This window comes from Cebus imitator, unplaced genomic scaffold (genome assembly GCF_001604975.1).
Source record: "Cebus imitator isolate Cc_AM_T3 unplaced genomic scaffold, Cebus_imitator-1.0 Scaffold82, whole genome shotgun sequence".
In the NCBI taxonomy this organism is placed as follows: domain Eukaryota; kingdom Metazoa; phylum Chordata; class Mammalia; order Primates; family Cebidae; genus Cebus; species Cebus imitator.
Genome location: NW_016107397.1, coordinates 2753887 through 2764610, shown reverse-complemented (window position 1 = coordinate 2764610; position 10724 = coordinate 2753887). Strand labels below are relative to the sequence as shown.

Here is a 10724-nt window from a genome sequence, read left to right as displayed (position 1 = left end):
AGCCTCCTGAGTAGCTGGGACTACAGGCACGTGCCACCATGCCCAGCTGATTTTTTGTATTTTTAGTAGAGACGGGGTTTCACCATGTTGACCAGGATGGTCTTGATCTCTTGACCTTGTGATCCACCCGCCTCGGCCTCCCAAAGTGCTGGGATTACAGGCATGAGCCACCGCGCCCGGCCTGCAACACGTTCCTTAAGCTGGAGTCCCTTCTTCCAGACTCTGGGACACGTCCTCCAGCCACCTGGTCCAGGGCCCAGCAGGCCAGCTCATTCAGCAACCAGGGAGACCCGGGGTGGGGCCGGTGCGTGAAGTCAAACCCTGGCAGGAATCACTGGGCAGCCGTCCCAGGCAGGGAGTGTGTGTATGTTTAGGCTGGAGAAATGTCGCCACCCCCTTTATTCCTTTTCCCAGGGCAGGAATTGCAAAACCATGGATCCTTCCTCCCTTCCTTCTTCCCTTCCTTCATGTAATGAATCTTTTATTGATTACCTTAATTGAGCCAGGCCCTGAGAAGTCTCCATGAGCAAAAGACAGGAGTCTCTGCCCTCAAGGAACCAACATTTCCTAGTCAAAATAGGCAATAAACAGCATGGGCAACATAGCGAGACCTCATCTCTAAAAAAAACCCCAAAAAACAAAAATTAGCCAGATGCGGTGGCACGCACCTGTTGTCCCAGCAACTCAGGGGGCTGAGGCAGGAGGATCACTTGAGCTCAGAGGGTCAAGGCTGCAGTGAGCCGAGATGGCACCACTGCACTCCAGCCTGGGCAACAGAGCAAGACCCTGTCTCAAAAACAGAACAAAAATAGATGACAAGCATTTTGTTTTGTTTTGTTTTGTTTTGTTTGCTTGTTTTTGAGACGGAGGCTCACTTTGTCACCAGGCTGGAATGTGGTGGTGCAATCTCGGCTCACTGCAACCTCCACATCTTGGGTTCAATTGATTCTCCTGCCTCAGCCTCCCAAGTAGCTGGGATTACAGATGCCTGCCACCACACCCGGCTAATTTCTTGTATTTTTAGTAGAGATGGGGTTTCACCATGTTAGCCAGGATGGTCTCGATCTCCTGACCTCGTGATCTGCCCACCTCAGCCTACCAAAGTGCTGGGATTACAGGCGTGAGCCACTGCATCCGGCCAATAAGTGTCTATATTTTTAAAACCAATAAGATGATAGGCTAGAACGTGAGCTGTGTCCAGATGATCAGCAGTATGGGGGTGCTAAGGCCCAGGAGCTGACGATTAGTCTTATTTTTTAATTTTTTAAAGTTATTTTTATTTTTTTGTTTGTGAAAAAATATGTCCTCTCCTCCTCAGGGAAGCAGACCAGCAGCCCTTCATTCCCCTAGACCCAGTGCCAGAGGTAAGAGAGAGTCTTGCCTGTATTACCCAGGACACCAAAATGTCCTGCCCCAGGGACCCTCCCCGCCCCACATCCAGGTCTTCTGTCTTAAGGGCAGACCCCAAAGGACAGACCCCATGACCACTGATGCCTTTTCCTTCCTTCCTTTCTTTTCTTCTTTCTTTCTTCTTTCTTTCTTTCTTTCTTTCTTTCTTTCTTTCTTTCTTTCTTTCTTTCTTTCTTTCTTTCTTTTTCTTTCTTTCTTTCCTTTCTCTCTCTCTCTTTCTTTTCTTTTCTTTTCATTTTCTTTCTCTCTCTCTCTTTCTCTCTTTCTTTCAGATGGAGTCCCGCTCTGGTGCCCAGGCTGGAGTGCAGTGGTGTGATGTCCGCTCACTGCAACCTCCACCTCCTGAGTTCAAGTGATTCCCCTGCCTCAGCCTCCCAACTAGCTGGGATTACAGGTGCCCACCACCACGCACAGCTAATTTTTGTATATTTAGTAGAGACAGGGTGTTACTATGTTGGCCAGGATGGTCTCGAACTCCTAATCTCGTGATCCGCTTGCTTTGGCCTCCCAAAGTGCTGGGATTACAGGTGAGAGACATTGCGCTCGGCCACCTTTATTTTTCAACCAGGGGGCTGCTGTGTTTGCAGGGCGTGAACTGAGCTTAGATGCATCAGGGGGGCACCCACAGGTGTGCTCATGAAGCTTCCCCGTGGTGCAAGGTGGAAGCTCGTGTGGGGAGCAGGAAGGCTGGAGGACCACAGGGGCTGGCTCTCCCCAGCTGTCACCTTCCCGCACAAGACGCTGCCACTCACAATTCCAGTGTTGAACCTGGCTGCCAGGTCCTGGGAAAGGGGTATCTGTCAAGGTAGGAAGAGTCTGTTTTACTTAACAGCTGGTTAGCTCAATGTATAACATTTTTGCTTTCTCTCTCTCTCTTTTTTTTTTTCTTTTTTGAGTTGGAATCTCACTCTGTTGCCCAGGCTGGAGTGCAGTGGCGCAATCTTGACTCACTGCAACCTCTGCCTCCCAGGTTCAAGCAATTCTCCTGCCTCAGCCTCCCAAGAAGTAGCTGAGATTACAGGCACATGCCACCATGCCCAGCTGTTTTCTTCTTCCTTTCTTTTCCCTCCCTCCCTCCCTCCCTCCCTCCCTCCCTCCCTTCCTTCCTTCCTTCCCTCTTTCCCTCTTTCCTTCCTTCCTTTTTTGTAGTTTTAGTAGAGATGATGTTGTCCAGGCTGGTCTCAAACTCCTGACCTTAGGTGATCCACCTGCCTCGGCCTCCCAAAGTGCTGGGATTACAGGTGTGAGCCACCGCGCCTGGCCTCAATGTGTAACTTTTAGATATTCAGACTCGTGGGATGCCTTCATTTGTCCTCTGGATCCTGCCATGGGAGGGCCAGGATGGGACCAGCAGAGTCTAGGGGTTGGGGAGAGGATTGTATGAGGAATGTCTGCAGAAAAACCACTTCTAAGCCCCTGCCAGCAGGATGGTCGGGCCAGCCGGGAGTGTGTCGGATGGAGCCAGGGTGGCGGATACTGTGGGTCCCGGAGGAGGTCTGAGACAGGGCTGAGGGAGAAGTTCTCCCCAAGGGACTGGGTGTGAATTGGCCCTTAATATGGTGCAGACAGGTCTAGTGCTAAACAGTGACACGTGTCCCCTCCTTGAACGTCACAGCCACCTCTCTCATTTGGGGTGAGTCAGCTGAGCTCCAGAGAAGTTACGTAGCTTCCTCAAGGTCACACAGGTGGTTGGTGGTGAAGCTGAGTTTCAGGTGTGGGACTTGGGAAGGCATGCTCTGCTCTGTTCCCCAGAAAGATGTTCTAGAAGGAAAAGCAGAGTTCACATAAACCCAGGGGTGGCACTGTGGAAGGGGCCAAGCGTGAGCAAAGGCTGCGGGCGGATGAAGGGCAGAGCAGATTTGGGTGGGGGTGGAATGAATCCCCCAAGACACTGAAGCAGCTCCCAGGTGGGGAACTTGGAGGACAGTGATGCTGGAGCGAGAGGAAACTGACCCCTGAGGGTCAGCAGAGGAGGCAGGTGCAAGCCTGGTGTCGCTCCTCCCTCACTCATGAATCTGCAGCGGCTCCCCTGTTCCTAGCCTCGAGCCTGAGCTCTGCCCCCTGGTGCTGTCACCTGGATCCCTGTCCTGGCTGCTTCTGCACACACAGCTGCTGCAGCCCCAGGAGTCAGCCACGTCTGCCTATTGCCCGGCCTGTCTCTGTCCAGCCTGTGGAGGCTGGCTCCCCAGAGCCCCAAGGGGACACCAGCTCTTGGCCTTGTGTGACCCCCTCAAGTCTTCACCTCCTCTCAATCTGCAGCCAAGGAGACGGGGTGGGCCCACCTGATCCCCTGCCTGGCACCAGGAAGGTCCTTGCGTGCATGTGTGGACACCGCCACTTGAATGTCCCAGCTGTCCACGGGGCTCAAGACGCGGAGTAGGAAGCAAAGCACCCTGGGCTCCCAGCTAGGACCCTGCAGGGCTGGGCCCCAGTCATCCTCCCCTGCCCAAAATTGCCCCCCCTCCCCACAGCCCCTGGAGAAATGGGACTCACCAGGGTCCGACTGGTCCTGGCAGGAGTCCCCGGGTCCCCTCCTGGCTCAGTGCTGAGCTTTGAGAGCCAGAGCTAGGGCAGGGCCGGCTAGAGCCCTCACTGCCTCCCACTCTGAAGCCACCTACCTGGGCACTAAAGAGGGAGAATTAGCACAGGCGCCTGCTCACCACACCCCGCCTTGCCCCACCCTGTCCCCATTTGCCTGGCCCAGACATGGCTGCCTCGAATGTCCTCCCTGAGTCTCCTTGGCTCTGAGGCTCCCGCCATCCACAGTGCACTTCTTCGGTGCTGCTTCCTGCCCACACCCCCTTCTGTGGCCCAGCATCCAGATCTAACCCAATATTTCTTCTCAAATGCCAGCTGGCTGCAGCCCCTGCTATGCGTGTGCATGTGCATATGCAAGTGTGTGCATGCATAAGAATGCGTATGTTCATGTGTGTGCATGTTCTGTGTACACGTGTGTGTATGTGCAAGGTTGTACATGCATGAGAATGTGTGTATATCCAGTGCATTACACACATGTGCACGTGTGCTTGCCTGAGGATGTGTGTGGGTGTGCACATCTGCTACGGTGTGTGCCCACATGGGCACGTGTGCCTACAGGGTGTGTGGTGGGGAAGGGGCTGACACCACCTCGGTCACACTTTTCCTTTTTCTTCTTATTTTCCTTCTTTTGTTTTCTGAGATGGAGTCTTACTCTGTCGCCCAGGCTGGAGTGCAGTGACGTGATCTCAGCTCACTGCAACCTTCGCCTCCCAGGTTCAAATGATTCTCCTGCCTCAGTCTCTCGAGTAGCTGGGACTACAGGCATGCGCCACCACGCCCAGCTAATTTTTATATTTTTTAGTAGAGAGGGGGTTTCACCATGTTGGCCAGGCTGGTCTTGAACTCCTGACCTCAGGTGATCCTCCCACCTTGGCTTCCCAAAGAGCTGGGATCACAGGCTTGAGTCACCACACCTGGCCAGGAACACCTTTTCTTCCAAGGCCTCTCCCCTAGGGACTGGAACTCATTTGACCCAAAGTCCTTGGTGCACCCGGGGCCCTGGCCTGTGACTGAGTTCTCTGGCTGCTGGGACCCTCTTGTCCTCACCCCTTCAGCCCCGCTGAGCCCCGGGATGGAGCAAGGCTGCACGCTCAGGCAGGACCCTGCCTCGCAGCCTCCCCTCTTACTTGGGTAGGGGCTCAAGGGTCTCCCCGGCAGGCAAGCTTGCTTTGGGACCCAGAGTCTGGGCCTGAAAGCAACTTCTCAGTCCCCAGCCAGGGACCCCTGCCTTCCCTACCACAGTTGCCACCAGCCAGAGAAGAAAGTCAGGACCCACTGAATCGGATGGTAACTTCTGGCAAGAGCCTGACATGATGGCCACAGTGTGGCGGTGGCTGGGGCTGGGCTGAACCTCAGAGGTTCCCGGGGAGGCACGCTCTTCTTAGCCTGTTCCTGGCATGTCCTGAAGACCCACAAGGGGCAACTCTCCTATTGGAGTGGCAGAAACAACCCAATTCTGGCTTTGGGCCTAGCCGAGGGTGGTCAAGGTGCCATTGGGGTACCCCAGCTTCAGCCCTCACCTCCCTAAATCCAAGGCCCACCCTCCAGCTCTGTCTCTTCCGGTCGGCTGTGAGTGTCCTATGTGCCAGGTCACGTCTGGGTCCCCAGCTCAGGCCAGGTGCAGAGCAGACGAATCACTGCAAATGAATCACTAGCACACGGCAGGACATTTGTGATGGGGGCGTGGCTTCTTCCCTAACCCTAAGAGGCCACATTGGAGGTTATGGGCAGGGGCAGGTGGGAGCCAAGACTGGCTTACATCAGAACAGAAGCCCCCTCTCCACTCCACCCCTCCACACCTGCAGTTCCCCCACCCCCAAGGTTTCTGGAACACCTCTCTCCCAGACCAGCTTTATGGATTATAAAAAAAGAATTTCATGAGGTTTTCAATTAATTGAATTCCAGGGAGATTTATTTCCAATGTTATTAATAAATTCGAATGCCACCTATAACTTTCAATTGCCAGTTAATTAACTTGAAATCGGTGCATTGTAAAAGGCAAATTAAATACTTTTCCAGGCAGGGGCTGGCAAATTTAATGAGCCGGTATGTCCTGAAGGAGATGGCCGGGCTCACACATCCCATCAAATACTCTTGCCATCAGCAGATGAGGGTGTGATCTGGGTGAGTGATAACTGAACCTCTGCATCCTCATCTGTAAAAAGGGATCACAGAACCTGTCTTCAGAACCCTCAGATACCTGGAGTTGATGCTGTTTTTTGTTCATAGACAAATACAATGAAGGGGCCCTATGGCAGTTAACTTTATGTGTCAACTTGACTGGGCCATGGGGTGCCCAGATATTTGGTCAAACACACCTGCCCTGCCCAGCCCAGGTCAATTCATCTAGTCAGTCTACAGGTGAGTGGGGACAGGCCAGCATCTGCCTCCTTCTGAGCAGAGAACAAGGACGGCAGTGAGGACGTCAGGGAAGACCATGGGGCCCACTGGGGGAAAGAGAGTCCTCCCCTAGGAAGGGACAAAGCTGAGGAGTCTGAGGATGAAGGAGAAGTCAGGGCAAATCGAGGAGGCACTAGCGCCTGCAAAGGCCCAGTGGTGTGCGAAGGGGAAAAGCACGGGAAATTGTTAGAAATGCTCTAGGGTGTGGTCAGCAGGGGAAATATGATACTGTGGGCTTATTGCAAGGCTACAGGTATCTCAGGGGACCCCAAGGACAGGGGCTGGAGTCAGAACAGGCCCCAGGAGAGCAGTACTGGATCCGAGTTAGTCCCGGGGCCTTAGTGGCAGCAGGAGATTACTGATCCCCACGGTTTCTGCCTGCTGCCTCTTTGTCCCTCTTCCTGGGGCAATGTGTCATTTTGTCTCAGTCTCATAGCATCAGCCTGCTCATGACTTCTGCTTCTTCCGATGTCTTGCTATGACCTCTCACTGGCTGTCCTCCAGCAGCAGACAGCTTTGCAGTGACCCAATATTCAAACCGGGTGTCAAGCACCTTCATTGTCTCCCCAGGGACCCAGCACACAGGCTTCCTGGGGCCTCTCTAAAGGTAGCATTCTCAGGCAGCACCTGGTGCTGTAACAAATACCTCATGGACCTGGAGGTAACATTTCTCACAGCTCTAAGGGCTGGGAAGTCCAAGATCAAGCTGCCAGCAGATCTGGTTCCTGGTGAGGGCTCTCTTTCTGGTTTGCAGACAGCCACCTCCTTGCTGCGTCTTCACATGATAGAGAGAGAGGAAGCAAGCTCTGTTGTGTCTCTTCTTAAAGAACATTAATCCAGTTTTGAGGGTCCCACCCTCATGACCTCATATAAACCTAATCACCTTTCAAAGGCCCCACCTCCAAATATCATTACACTGGGGATTCAGGCTTCAACATATGAATTTTAGGGGCATGTAAACAAGTGGTCTACAGCAATAGTATGCCTTGTCCTCGTAGGCAGGCAAGGACAAACCTCAGTCTGGTCTCCCCCAGCCCTGGACACAGACACCTGACAAGGAAGGAGGATTCCGGGGAACTAAAGTCAGAAGCCTCAGAAAGCAGGAAGCATGGGTTTTGTGGCCTGTTGATGGCGGAAGCTTCGATCCAAGTGGGAGAAGGCAGGCTTAGGGTCTCCAGCTAGGCTCTTGCTGAGTAAACACTGCAATCTCTGCTTCGTTTATATCAGAGCTGCATTTTCAAACATAACCATCCCACACCCACTCTCCAGCTATTCAAGGACTTCGATGACATTCCCCCAGTTTCTCAGGCTGTAACAGCGGCAAATCACTGTGCACTTTCTCACTTGCTGCCCGTGATTCCCCATGCCGCAACTACCTGGAAGGCCCGTATTCGGCATGAAAGGATCTTCGCCTTAATTTTTCTTCTGCCTTGTAGCTATAAAGGGAGCACTTTCCTTTCCTTTCTTTTCTTTTTCTTTTTCTTTTTTTTTTTTTCAAGACAAAACCAAAAGGTGCATCTTAATTAGGAAATATGTGCAGTGAGATCAGACTGAACTCTGCCAGGCACCAGCCCTCCACTTTGTGTGCACGGTGCTTTTAATGCAGCCCTGTTGCCATGGCGATTACCACGTCTCAGCTTACTGAGGTGGCATTGCAAACCTGTGGGGAAGAAACAGATTATTCAATAAATGATGCTGGGACATTTGGTTAGCAATTTGCAGGGAAATAAAATTAGCTCTTTTCTTCACATCATACATTAATATAAATTCCAGAGGACTTAAAGAAGTAAATGTAAGAAAGGGAAATCATTAAAAAGCAAACAAATGTTCGATCTTGGGGGTACATCAAGACACTTTAAACCTAAAAGTAGCAAAAAAAAAAAATAGCAAAGATTAAGGTAGAATTTAATACATAAAATCTAAATCTCTTTGTTTTAAAAAGCATTTAGTTTAATTTATTGGGAAACTACAAACAAGAATAAAATGGTTGCAAGAAATATGACAAAAGATTAATACTTCTAATATGTAAAAAGTAATCACAAATCAATAAAAATAAACATTCCAATAGAAAAATAGTGAATGCAAAATGCTCAAAAGATGAAATAAAAATATATAATAAAATATTTCAAAATATTCAGCTTCATTGATCAAAGAAATGTCCATTAAAACATCAATGACATTTTTCGCCTATAGATAATCAAAGAATGTTTAAATATAATTATGACACTCAATCTTGTTGAGTAAAGTAGGAAAATAGAGCATCTCACAAGTAAAAGTACAAATTGGTATAAAATTTCTAGGAAAAAAATTAACTTTATGCCATAAGAGGTTTTAAAATGTTCACAAAATTAAGCTGATAATTTCACTCCAAAGATATCCTAACGCGATGTCCAGGATTCAAGCTAAAAATCTAAATATGCTAATATTCATTGTAAGTATTTAATAGAAGTTTATAACTTACTAGAACACTTGGGCATGGTCAAATAAATTATGCTACATAAATGTGATGAAAGATTGTGCAGCCATTAAAATAATCTTTTGAATACTACTTAATGGTTGGAAATACGTCTATGACATAATGGTAAGTGGGAAATAGTGTGCCAATGGGGTTCTTAGATGCCAGCAATAGAAACCCACTTTGGCTGTCTGGATAAAGTAGAATTCATTAGAGGAAAATTACAGGGCTTGGAATCAACAGGAACATAGAAGAACTAAACTGAGAAAGAAAGAAAAATAGAAAAAGAATCAGAGGAAGAGTGAGAAAGAGAAGAAATATAGAGAAAAAATAGAGAAAGAAGAATGAAGGAACAGATGAAGGAAAGAACAAAGGAAGGAAGGAAAGGAGTAAAAAGACAAAACAAGGCAAACATCTATCAACAGCTATACTTACAGTACCAAAGTAGATATACGGTATGATCCCAAGTCAAGGTAGAATTGGCTATTCAGAAATACCAAATTCACCCTGGAACCCTTATACCATACAATGTTTTCTTCTTACTCACACAAAGTAAGTACTTACTAGGTTGGGCAGCTTTTCCCCATCTTGTAGCTCAGCCATTGGAGAACGTAGCCTCTGAGATTGTCACAATGGGGACGACTGGGATGGAGGCGGCTCCGTGGGAGTGATGCTGTCATTTCTGTTCACAGTCCATTGGTCAGCACTAGTCATATGACCCCCAACCTCACTGCACTGGGGGCTGGGATAAAGAAGGCAGTGAGTCGGTTGAGGCTCCCATCTGAAACACATGGTATACTTAATTTAGGATAATTTGAGGAAGATTTAATTTCAAGGAGACTATTTTTAAAGGTGTGGGTGGGCTGCAGAAGATCCAGAAGGGAGACTGTGATGAGCTAGGGCTATTAACAGCCCAAAGGGACGGGGGTCAGATTGGATTTTCAAAATCTCAACTATACACTGTTTATAAGAAGCACATTTTGAATAAAAGAACAGTATAAAAGATCTGAAGCATACAGTTATCCAGCTTCACCCAATGGACAATATATAGAACACACTCCTACCAATTGCTTCATATGTGCTTTTTAAAAGTACACACAGAACATTTTCCGAAATAGACCATATGCCTAGCCACAAATAAGTCTCAACAACTTTCAGATGATTAAAATAATAAAATATGTTTTCTGACTGCATTGCAATTAAACTAGAAATTAATAACAAAAATATTAGAAAATACCTCAAACCCTTGGAAATAATCCATACTCTTTTAGATAATTCAATATGTCAAAGAAGAAATCACAAGAGAAATTGTAAATTAATGGAAATAAAAATATGACATACAAAATTTGCTGGATGTAGTTAGTGCAGCTCTTAGAAGGAAATTTACAACTCTAAGTGAATATGTTAGAAAAGCAAAAACCCAGAAAATGAATGATCTGTGCTTCCAACTCAAAAAGCTAGAGAAAAAACAGCATATTCAGAGAATGGAGAAGAAAAAATAAAGGAAATAATAAAAATAATGGTAGAAATAAATACAATCAAAAGCAAATGTATAGAGAAAATTGAAAAGCCACACGTTGACACATGAGATTAAGATTAACCAAACTGATAAATACTTAGCAGGCTGGATCAAGAAAAAGAAAGGAGAAAACACAAATTAGCCATGGCAGGAGACATCACTACAGATCCCAAAGACTTTAACAATATAGTAAGAGGATATTGTCAACGGCTTTATGCCAATAATTTAAAAATTTAGAGAAAATGGATAAATTCATTGAAAAACACAATTTATTAAAATTGTCATAAAAAATCTATATACTTTTATAACTGCTATAGAAATTGAATTCATAATTAGAAACATTCCCACAAATAAAACATTTCCAGCCTCAGATTACTTAACAGATGAATTCTACTAAACATT

General features: G+C 47.7%; 1 long non-coding RNA gene across 1 annotated transcript; it reads right to left on the bottom strand.

Moving 5' to 3' along the window:
- Positions 1-5838: 5838 nt before the first annotated feature.
- LOC108307948 lies at positions 5839-9487 on the bottom strand. Its single transcript, XR_001826731.2, has 2 exons — positions 9368-9487; positions 5839-8008 (listed from the first exon to the last, which is right to left on the bottom strand). It is a non-coding gene; the product is annotated as an uncharacterized LOC108307948 (long non-coding RNA).
- Positions 9488-10724: the final 1237 nt, after the last annotated feature.